A 12,760-nucleotide genomic window follows, 5' to 3' on the forward strand; every position below is an offset into this window, starting at 1 on the left:
TAACGATGAAAAGTAACTTGCAAAAAAATTCTAAAAAAAAAAAAAAATAAGATAAAAAATATATTGAAAACTACACATTATTTTGTGGAATGTTTTAAATCATCATAAAACACGATTAAATTTGTTTAAATATAATACCAACGAGTGTGATAATGATTAATAATAAAATAAAAGAAACAATATTTGTTCAAAAAAAAAGTATTGTAAAAATCTTGCAGAAATATTTTTCATTCAATCACGGTTGGTTTATAAAAAAAAAAAAAAAAAAAAACTAAATACTACTTGTATACTAGGATGTGCGAAAATAAAAAAATAAAAAAAACTCTAGCAAAAAGCTTATAAATATTAAAACGAAAAATCGTAAACCGGTACCGCAGAGTGTTAAACATAATAGCAAACGTGGGTGAATTTTATGCGTTGATGGAACTCGTGCATTCATCTATAAGTCCGTTGAAGAGATTAATCGGCTGATAAGTATGATGAAAGGGTTACGTGATCGTTAATACGAGCTGTGATATTTGCGAAAGAACAACACAAGTTTTAATTAACCAAATCCCCCCACCCATATACTTCATTTTGATTTGCTTCTTTTTTTTTATTTGTATTTTCGCGCGGTAATGAAAAGGGAATGTGTGTGGGGTGGACGATTCGTTGTTGTCTTTGTTTTAAAATTTGTTTCCTTTTCTATCTTTCTTATTTGTAGCTGATCTTTGAACAAGTTTCTCTTTCTCTTTTTCCAAAACAAATAAGCAAACCTTTCCGTCGAATTCGCGTCGTGCGGGTACGCTTTAAAAAATCCAGTTTTAAAATTGGCATCTCTCCAATGGCAACAACAGAACCGTCGGCAGTAGAGACCTACCTAGCAAGCGAATGAACGAACCCCGACGAGTGTACTTTCTCTCTTTCTCTCTTTAGTTGTGTATCCAACGTGAACAAAAAAAAAAAAACACATAAAAAAAGCCCTAGATCTCGCGTGATCTGTGTATATGTATATATATGTGTGTGTGTGTGTGTGTGTGTGTGGTAGAGCCGCAGTCAACAAAAATTGCTCGCGACTCGAAGTTGCACCCACTCGAAATCGAGTGGATTACCCGTCGATGTCCCACCCTTTCCACCCACTTATTCCCTTCACCCTTCTCTTCCCTGACCCTCCTCTCTTTTCTCTCTTCCTCTCACTCTTCTCGTCGTCATAACCCCGTCCGTCGCGATGCACTGATTTTAACTGTCCAATTTTGTTTGTTTCTTCTTTTTTTTTTTTTACACCCGTTACAAAAATATTTTATCTCTCTCTCTCTCTCTCTCTCTCACACTCACTTTGTATACCCTGTCTATGAACAAACTTCCATATGAGATCACGTAAACCCTTGGATCAGAGATTTAACTACAAAATTTCTTTGTGAATGATTCAAAGAAATAAAATAAAGCAGATGATGACGATGAAGATGAAGAAGTAGATGATTATGATGAAGAAGAAGAAGAAGTAAATGATGACGATGAGAAAGAAGAAGTAGATGATGATGATGATGTTGATGATGAAGAAGATGGTGAAAAAATGTTGTAAAAATAACAATAAAAAAAAGAGAGAAAGAAAAGGAAAGAGAAAGAGAGAGAGAGAGAGAAGGAAAAAGGAAGGACAATTCTCGTAATACATTTTTAATTCCAGCAGGGCCGATCGTTGGTGCCAAGGCTCGATATCACTGACGGATCTGTGACGAGATATCGCATAGGCACATCTCGGTCGTTAAGCCTCGCGCTTTTTGCAAGATGACCAACGATCCCTATCAGTACAAATGAGCGCCATTTGCGCGTTCGCCCCTTGTGTGGATAGACGAACCATAGAGTCCTACTACCACCATCATCAACACCACCACCACAACCACCACTGTTGGGTTTACTTGCCTGCTTGCTTGCTTGCTTACTTGCTTACTTGCTTGCTTGCTTGCTTGCTTGCTTGCTTGCTTGTCTACCTGCCTATACTTTTTTTTTCTTTTTTGTTTCTTTTTTCCCCTGTTTCTCTTTTCGTCCTATGAGAAAGCACCTAGTAGCACGTTCGGCACTGACCGCATTAGCGCAACGAATCGCGCCCTGTTTTTACATGAAAATCCTTATCTTCTACGCGGGGAGAATTAATAATGCAAGCATAAGCGATAATATCGCAACGGATAAAGAGAGAATATTTTTGCTTTCGCCGAATAAGTCGATTTTTCGTTTTTCTAGGATAAAACAAACGCAGAAAAAAAACACGAAGAAATACAAGAGTATATATAAAAAAGAAGAATTAGTAGAGTAATTACATATGAAAAGGGGTTGAAATAACAATTTGAAGAAACTTATGTGTAACATGATTTCTATATCTTTTAACATAAAATAACACAAAAGAAAAGAAACAAGAAAATAAAATGAAATAGAATAATTAAGTACGAAATGGTTGTAATAATTATTTGAAGAAACTTATGTGTTACTATTTTCGTATCTTCTAATAAAAGTAGTAACATAATTAACTAATATATTATATCTAATATAATTAATAAAACTATAATATATTATAGTATATTAATATAATACTATTACTAATAACTATACTATTACTATAATTATTTTTGTATCTTCTAATAAAAGTAATAACTTATAATTAACTATTATATTATATATAATATAATGAATAAAACTATAATATATTATAGTATATTAATACTATTAGTAATTACTATAGTATTACTATACTATTTTTGTATCTTCTTATAAAAGTAATAACACACACACAATTAACTATTATATTATATATAATATAATTAATATAACTATATAATAAATAAACTATTATATTATACACTTTACACTATAAACATATATAACTTTTTTTACACATATACATATATATACATACTAAAGAATTTAAATAATGATTTGAAGAAACTTATGTGTGACACGATTTCTATACTATTTTTGATTAATTATACAATCATTAAACGATATTTTTATACTTTTTCTTTTCTTTTGTGTATACACGTAATTGTAAAAGCTATGATAAATGTCGCTAATTGTTTGTCATGGTGGATTAAAGCCTATGAGAAACTAAAGACCGGAATCGGCACGCGAATAAGAATACACGATATATATTAACCGAGACCCCCCGACAATTTGCGCTTATTAATTCGAATTATCGCTGCCAAGTGGGTGTCCAACGGAGGATATTAAAACCTCTGACCTTTTTGTCAGGATGAGCTATACTAAACTTAGTCGATTGCATTTATATATCCCCCCACCTCCCTCCCTCTCCCCTTCCCCATCTCTCTTTATCCTCTTTATATTCTTTTTTTATATAATCAATTATTACATTCTATATTTTATACCATAAACATATGCAAGTATGTTTTATACATTATTACATATATATACAACAAAAAGCTTTGTTTATGATAAAATAGTATTCTACATTTTTAACCTAATTTTTCACGTAGAATCATTCCCCTTGTTGGACACCCTATACAGTTACATGTAAAAGTTAAAATAACTTATTATCTATTTGCTGTATATACGTACTCGTACTGATGACAGGTACTGCAAACTTTTTCAAAAAGAACTCCAATTTCTTCCCTTCATTTTAGAATCGGTTTCAACGTGTTAACACTGCACGAATTAACAAATTCCAATAATGACAAAATGTTTATCACGATAATGACAAAATTCTATACACATACACTATTACATAACACTACTTTTTCCTTTGAAATTCATTATTGCGATTGAACAAGAGAATTATTGAAATATTAATATAATATCGATTATAAAAGTTCTAACACGCATTATTCCCAACTCGTATTAATAAAATATATTTATCAGACGATAAAATTCACAAAGGTCAACACTAATTTCGCGAACACTCATTTGCAAAATTGTCTACTTGACTTGAACGAAATAAAATGGCTACCTCTTTGATGAATGTATCGATCGATAATCGAAATATGTATTAGATCTCGATTAAGATAAATTAGATCGAGCGTCTATTGAAGTGTTAGAAAAATCGATTAAGTAACGAGATGATAATAAAGATAATTAGAAGATATAAAACAACAAAATCATCTTAATATGATTATAAAGAGAAAATATATATTAAAACGATAATTACCTATATATATAATTATATATATATATACATATATATCGAATGTTTACAATTAGTTAAAAAATCGTACCGTTAGCGCCATCGCTCGGAGTAAGCTTGAAACTATTGAGAAAATCCGCTTTTACCGACGTTGCGAATATCACATGGATATTCAGATATACATACTTCTCGTTTTACTCTCTCTCTCTCTATCCACCGCGACTACTATGATGATAATAATAATAATAATAATAACGACAACAGCAGCAGCGACAGATGCAGGACGTATTTGAATCTCCGCCCAGGAACGCCCTCGAAGAGGCTATTGGCCCGATATCCCTAGCCCAGGAAAAGGCTGCCATGGCCGGCGGAACTTGACGAACGGTCCAATCAGAACTCGTGTCGGTCAAAACAAAAGACACGCACAGAGTTCTCGAGAGGGTTGCAAGGCTGAACAAATGAATACCGGTGAACCCTCTAGGGGGTGTTGGAACAGTCGGGAGGTACGACGAAGAGGGTGGCGACAGAATCCGGCGTTTTTGATGTATTAAACCGTGGGCTCTACGTGACACCGAATGCTAACTAGGCCTTTGAAATGCCACACGCCGGATTCAAATCGCTAGAAGCGTCCTCTCGCTCATTCTCTCTTCTACTCTTCTTCTCCATCATTATTATTATTATTATTATTATTATCATTATTATTGTAACTGTTATTCTATTTTTATTATTTTATTTTTTCTTCATATTAAATATTATATTATTGTTTAATCAATCACTTATCGTTATTTCCCTTTTTTATTTTTATTATTTGTTATCTGTAATATTATGACTGTATTTTTGTATCATTTTATTATTTTTATCTTCTATATTGGATATTACGATTATTTTTTTTATTATATATATATATATATATATATATATATATATATATATATATATATATATATATATTTATTATTATTTTAAATGTGTCATCATTTTGTTATTGTCCAATCCTGACAGTAGCCTACGCCATATCACCGTTTCGTTGCACTCAATAAATTAGACGGCACCACTCGAGCGTGACCTCATAGAACATCTCTTTGATCGTTTCTTTTGATAAGATTCTTATCTACGCTTACATATGCTTTCCCATACATTATTCATTTTCATCCTACGTCATTTTGCTGTAAACGACCAAGACAGCACGTACAATAAAGCCGATGTCCTGGAATGTCTTCCGCTTTTAAAATCTTACTTTCTTATATTTATACTAAGATATTTAGTATAGTATATATACTGTAACAGAATAAATGTATATTACATTATATGACTGTATAAATATGTTAATGCAAAAAGATATATAGAAATATAATATATTGGGTTGGTAACTAAGTCATTGGTGATTTTAAAAGGCCACCTATCGACAAAATCCTCAATCATTTACTTGCCAACCCAATATATTAAAAAAATATTATTTTTTATAATTTTTAAATTGTAAATTTAACACATTAATTGTTACAAGTTTTACATATGATTTACCAACAATAAAATTATAATAATGGCTGTCACAGATGGCCATTATGGTTTCATTGATAGAATATAATTTTCAATGAAACGAATGACAAGTTTAATCGACTATTAAAAAATAAAAAATAAAAAAATAGAAAGAAATTATTCTCAACTACTTTTCTTTCTCGTCTCGATTAACGCCAAAGTCCCGGTCGTTAATATTTGTTTGTATTCTTTCTATTTGACTGATAATCGTCTCTCCTTTCCTCGAGACCTATAATTTCAAATCCTATAGGCTACTGACGTGGGTCAATTAGGGAGAACTCCAAAAGGCTTGGGCGACGGAACAGAATGACGGTTATGAGTTCATCAGGTTTCAGCTTCATTTTCAAATATTTCAAAAGTGTTAACTCACGTCCTGTCTGAATTTCCATCATCACTGCGTTTTCACCATTTCCCATCAGACCTAAATTTATAAAGATACATATATATATTCAAAAACATATCAATATATAAATATAAGTTATTAACACTACATATACCAGACCAGTCATTTTAAATGGTCGGGCCATTTTAATTCAAAATTTCTACTTCATGTAATATTAGAGTTCTGTAAATAATTAAGCGTTTTGTTAATTAAAAATATCTATAAATCCATTTATCTATTAAAATTATTATTGTTAAACATTGTTTGTTATTTTTTAAGAGTAAATAAAGATTGGAAGCCGCAGAAAGCATTTTTTTATACACCAATCATTTTGACTAGTATAGTAGAAATAAATATACTGAAAATGGTGGTAAATCTAGTGTTAATATTACTATATATACACTTTTAATTTATAATTATAATTAAATTCTTTATAAATTTACTATAAATAAAAAATATTACATAAATATGCATGATTTTTGAACAATGTCAGTCATATTACTTGCATAAAATTTGCCACTTAAAAATAAAAAAGAAAAAGAAGAAGAAAAAGAAGAAGAAGAATAAAAAAGAAAATATTTTGTCAATCGCGTATTTCTCTATAAACGATGACACACAATCCATCGTTTCGTTGAACGTGACGAAATAAACGCCCTTGTAAGGACACTAGGTGTGAAAATCAATTTGATAGACGAGCGTACGCGTGCCGAATTACCTCTACGTGATGTCGACCCGTTTTGCCATTTTCGCCATTATATTAACGACGAGCTGCCGGCACGCTCTGGTCCGACCCCTCCCAGCCTATACGATATATGCTAGACTATATGCGTATCGTAAACGTTATCGAGGCGAATAATAGTAACATCACAATCCCATGCACGTCTTTGCATTCCGGTTAAAGCAAATGGAGATAGCAGCAGCAGCAGCAGCAGCGACTATCCAACGTTGATTAAACTGTAACAGAAAATAAATGTTCATTTGTACAAAGTTTCATCTTTCTATAGAGTTATCACGATATATACTACCTATAAATAAATATAATATTTATTACATTCGCACGATTAATCTAACACATTATCATTGTTCAATTTACTCCAAATGTTTGCATCAACATTTTTAACATCAAAATAATCTACAGAACTTTTTTATCACGGTTAATATTTATCTATTTAAATACAATAGGTGTGTGTGTGTTTTCCACGTTATATTATTTTTATTAAACTGTAAAAATTAGAAATATATTCGTGACGAATAGAAAAAACCAAACCCGAGTGAGCAACTTCATTAAAAAGTTTGATTATCTAATGTTCGAAAGTGAGAAAAAATGTCGATTAATTTTTTTTTTGTTTTCACACTCGATATAATCCTCAGTAAAGCAAGGCAATAATCCAAAAGCCTTCTGTCATTCGTCCATCCCGTAGGGTCCTGGAATTTCATCCGACGGATGAGACGGATTACAGCTCGTACCAAATTAACCTCTGTCTAGTCTGGGTTGCGTTACCCAAACCTTTTCGAACCGAATACGTCGAGTTTACACGAAAACTCACTCAACTGACCGCTGCGATAACGCGAAACTAAAACTATCTTTCGTCGTCAGGTGACACAACAGGTGTCCTGAGGTTTCCGATAGGAATCAGCAAAGATCTACCATTGACATCAATATAAGTTTCGTCTTCACTAAACAAAAAATATCAAAGATCATTTGATATAATAAAATAAATTCTAAGAAACAGAAATTAATTATTGTAAAAATCATTTCTACAAACGTATTCCACTCTACTAACAATAAATAATAATTAATTTAAACATACATACGTATACACCAATCAAAAACATAATTAAAATGTTATTAATAAAATAATTTCTAAATTAGTAATATAATAAAAGAAAATTAATGCATACACACACAACAACAAAATTATTATAAAAATATATAAAATATTATAAAAGAAATAATAAAATTTTTTCAACAATAACAACAAGAAGAAGAAAAAAAATGTCGATCTAACGATTATGGCTCATAGACAAAATGGCGTTTCGGACCCCCTTAAGGGGTGTTGCGCGTGTATATTCCAACCCTCGTACCAACCCCAACGTTCTAGGGGTGGAAAGCACGTAACGTTATGTAATCGTATACATGGCTAAGATTGTAGAGGGTTGTTGAAGCTTTGTCGCCTAGCCATGTGTCTCTAATACGAGTCCCATAGGGGGTCATTTCTATTCTATTTCACTTTCATGGGGTGTGTCGAGCGAGCCCTTACCTCACACCTAACTTCGTACAGCCCTTATCGTTTATGGTAAACGCATCACGAAGAGCCCGCAAGGGTGCTCTTTGCAGATTGACGTAAAATCAATGAACGAAGTCAATGGGTCTCTCGCTTGGTTATCCGGAACGAGAGGAAGAGTATTATAGGGGTTCTAACGTCTCCTCCTACCGTGAATAATGCGAGTGTTAATTACTTCACGCCATATTTCAACGACTACTATCGATGAAATAATCAACGACGTTCCTTGACTTTCTCTTACCAATTTTTGCTAACCTACAAACATAAGAACAAATATTGAATATTATTATTTAATGCAATACATATAAAAATAATAATTTTTATGTATCTATACAAAAAATATAATTACTTAATAAATACTTAAAGAGAATATTGTAATATTGTAAATATTATAATATAATATAATTGGTATATATATGTAGTATAGATAAGAGTATAAAGTTATGTTGCATAATTATATTTATACTAATATTTTTTTTATTATAATAATATAGTAATAAAATGTTTAGGTGTATATAATCTTATTAAGTACATATTTATACAATATATACTGTAATATAATTATACTATATAGAATGAAACGAATAAAATATCCAATTTAAAAAAATAGAAGTATGAAACTAATGAAAGATATAAAATCAATTTTGCTTTAGTACCAACTCGAATAATAAAAAGCCTACATATATATATATATATATATATAATATAAAAATAAAATCAAGGTATTCGAACGCTTAGGATATTTATAATCACCTTAGTTAGAAAAAAAAAGAAAGAAAAAAAAAGAAACGCCAGCAATGACTGTCAATTTAGAAAGAAAGCACATGGAATAAATTTCGTCTGACAGAAGAAATTGTAGCGTAGACGAGTTTCTATGCCTTCTTTATTTATATCCAGGGCATATGTAATCGACACTCAGCTACCGTGAGAGGGAAATATGTGGTTAAGCCTTGGCCATCGGCTTTGAAAAGTCGAAGTCATCGTCGCTAACGAGTCGACGTACACACTCAACGTCTTTCTCTTCGCTGACGTCCTGTCCTTTCTACGACAATATCTCGACCTTCGCGACAGATATAGTATCATTCTTGTTAAGAATCTTCAAGCGAATCACGATATAGGTATCTCGTTACTTTGCACGTGTGATTTAATACCTGGAATGTGTATTCAATCATAAGAAAGAAATATAAAAAACAAGAAAGAAAAAAGAATAAAGTAGAAATGTAAAAATAACTGTATAATAGATACTGGATACCGTAGTACACCCTTTCACCCTTTCCTAGAAAATAAACAACGATAGTTACCCTAACTTTCGTAAATGCGATAGAGATTTGTAACATTGAAAAGAGACCTGGCCGAGAAAAAATAAAAATAAAAAGATAGTTGAAATAAAACAAGTGGTATGCCAAGTTTAGAAACGTAGTAGTAGTAGTAGTTGCTTGCTAGTCGTACGGCGATTTCCGGTTGAACGTTGAGTTTTCAACGGGAAACGAAATAAAAATGACGGCGAAATGTTCTCTTCCGAACAGGTAATTCACGGCATTTCGCTTTTTCCATCCCCCCTTGTCCCATTACTCCGGACCCTTGTTCTATCCTCAGCAGACGAGTAACAACAACGGCATCCCCATCAACAACCTACCACTACTACCAATACCACCACCACCACCAGCACCACCACGACCATCAACAACCACCCCCCCAACCCGTTTGCTCGTTCGCCGCCGTTGTCGCTGCTGCCGTCGTCGTCGTCGAACGGATTGCTTTTTGTTTCGTACCTTCGTGCCTCTCGTCCTTTGTTTCCGCGAGTCGCCGCGAGGAAATGACAAACAAATGAGCGAGCGCAAGGGTGTAAAACGTCGACGTCCGTCGCCATGGCAATGTGATGTGACGATCGACGTTTTAAACTCCACCGTTCGTTTCCGAGAAATACGTTCACCGCCTGTACGGTACGAAGAGAGACCAACCGATGAAAATCCAATGCCGATGATCGAATTTTCTTCCTACTGAATCCTCTCTGAAACACATATCTACATATCTACATATATATATATATATATATATATATATATATATAGTATATGTAAATTAAATATCGTTAGTGAATAATTTATAAAACTTATTTCAACAAAATCTTTACAATTTTATATTTCAAACAAATTCTATATAAATCAAATGAGAGATCATTTTATTATCAAATACGAAAAATAAATATACATATATATATATATATATATATACATATATATATATTGGGTTGACAAGAAAGTAATTTTGGCTTGCACCAATAGATAAAGTTATGTTTGTTTCGTTATTATTTTGTTAAAGTTAGAATTTTGTTCTTTTGAGGTTTGGTAGTTGACACTTTTAGGTTGCTATAGAAACAAATTCCGTGTAATTTTGTTTACAACTGTTAGTTTTAGAAACAATTGAGTTTTATTTCACATTACAAAATCGAAATTACTTTCTTGCCAACCTAATATATGTATTTACTTAAATAATATATATAAGTTTTGTTTTTCGTAGAAGAACATAAAATGGCTTCCACCACCATTATTATTCTCCACGTTAATATGTATATCTTAATGGCGTATAGGGGTTTAACTACACGAGCATCAGAACGATCGTGTATGTGTCATTCGAAAGGAACTCAAAAGCATAGTAACATTTTTCCTCGATGGACTTGGTAACTATCGATTGTGTTTCAAAGTCGATTGTGTCTCCATTATGTGAACGAGAGGGCGAAATAAAGAAAAGAGGGTGGAAAGAAAGAGAGAAAGGGGAGAAAACGACCAAGCGAATATGTTCGAAGAAGAGTGGAAAAAGAGAGAGAGAGAGAGAGAGGATGCCCCTAAAGTACGGGCGGTCCAATTGACTCCACCATATTGAGTTTGGTTCTATGGGCTCTCTGTACATGGGGCTCTTGGAATCGAGACACGTTATACGAAAGGTCCATCCCTGGAAGGAGCTTCCACAGCTTAACTTCGTTACCAGGTTTCTACGTGACCAAAATCCTAGCAGCAACGATTCTCTCATACAGATACCAACGTTACGTTTTAGACGTAACGTATAAATAAGATCACTTCTCTCAGCAATAGTAAACTCTGCTGCTCGCCTAAATCCATCGTTGAGTTTTAAAGTCTTCATTGAAAATCAACGTTTGAAAATATCCCAAACAATCTTCCAAAGTTTCATTTATTTTATTATTCTATGTCCTGTAAAATAATATTCATAAGATATGCCTATTTTAAATAAGTAATTTTCTAACATATAATACTTATATATATACAGTAACAATTTCACTCAGAGGATCACAGGGTCTCGACAAAACTTCTATAGGATTTTCGTTCACGATATGTATCAAATTATCCTTATAATAGAATATGGCGGCAACATTACACCTACCAGGTGTCGCATTAGGCACCTTTTGAATGATCCAAGCTACGAGAACAACACAATGAATTATAATGCGTCCTTGCCACGGACAATAATGTTACCACAATGCTGTTCCATGCTACAAAAGGTGTTGCTTTAATGGGAATCTGGTTACAACGAGGCGTTCTAAAGCATCACCGACGATTTTCCCGTACCCGTAAACAGTTTCTTCGACGAAACTTTTATCGTCATCGAAAAGAAAAAAATACGCCCGGGTTTTTTTTCTTTCTGTATAAGGTCAAAAAAACTTATTTCTCTGAATACGAATATTATTTGTCAAAACGTTGGATCGTTTTAAATGATAATAGAATGAAACAATTGTATATAAGCTAATTAAATATAAAGTAATTCTCACATATTTTTCAAAACAACAATTTATACAAAAATAATTTTACAATTTCTTCATTCTAATCGTATATTAATCTATACAGTATAAAGATACATGTTCCGTCGGATCTAAATCAATCACAGAAAAGTATATGTCATACCTAAAATATAAATAAAAATTCTAGACAAACAAATGAACGTAATTAAATACAATTGTAGATACAAGTTAAACTTACCTTAGCATAACAGTTAAAAGTATAACAAATTCACAAGTATAAAAGAGCAAAGACCGTTAAAGGTATGCCCATCTCTCCCATTGGTTTGCAGTAAAGCAAAGTTGCACTTTAAGGCAGTACGTTGGGGCGCAAATCAAAATGCAGTCGCTACCGGAAGAGTACTTGAACATTTGAAGAGCCCTTCGCTATTACTGTGAAGGACTTCCCAGTGCTTGGCGAATCAGTCACTAATTGCATTCGTGACATGGCCCAGAACTAACAAACGTTCCCTTCGTTCCTGAAGGATCAAAATGATTTTTTTTTCTCTTTCATTCCATTCTTTTCTTGTTCATTTTCTTTCTCTTTTACAAGTTCATTCGCCTGAGATAAAGAAAATTGAATAATTCTCAATAACATTTTCAAAAAAGATGCGAATATATTATACCAACGTATAAATAATAAATTATATATTTAAAAATAA

General features: G+C 32.5%; 1 long non-coding RNA gene across 1 annotated transcript in view; it reads right to left on the reverse strand.

Moving 5' to 3' along the window:
- LOC149032374 (uncharacterized) overlaps nt 1–4,746 on the reverse strand; it is a 53,026-nt gene extending 48,280 nt beyond the window's left edge. The window contains exon 1 of the long non-coding RNA XR_016176754.1: nt 3,544–4,746. This is a non-coding gene — a long non-coding RNA (uncharacterized LOC149032374). The remainder of the gene's footprint in view (nt 1–3,543) is intronic.
- Nucleotides 4,747–12,760: the final 8,014 nt, after the last annotated feature.

Source organism: Polistes dominula, unplaced genomic scaffold (genome assembly GCF_049000335.1).
Source record: "Polistes dominula isolate Pdom_NZ unplaced genomic scaffold, Pdom_raw_medaka scaffold_35, whole genome shotgun sequence".
Taxonomy (NCBI): domain Eukaryota; kingdom Metazoa; phylum Arthropoda; class Insecta; order Hymenoptera; family Vespidae; genus Polistes; species Polistes dominula.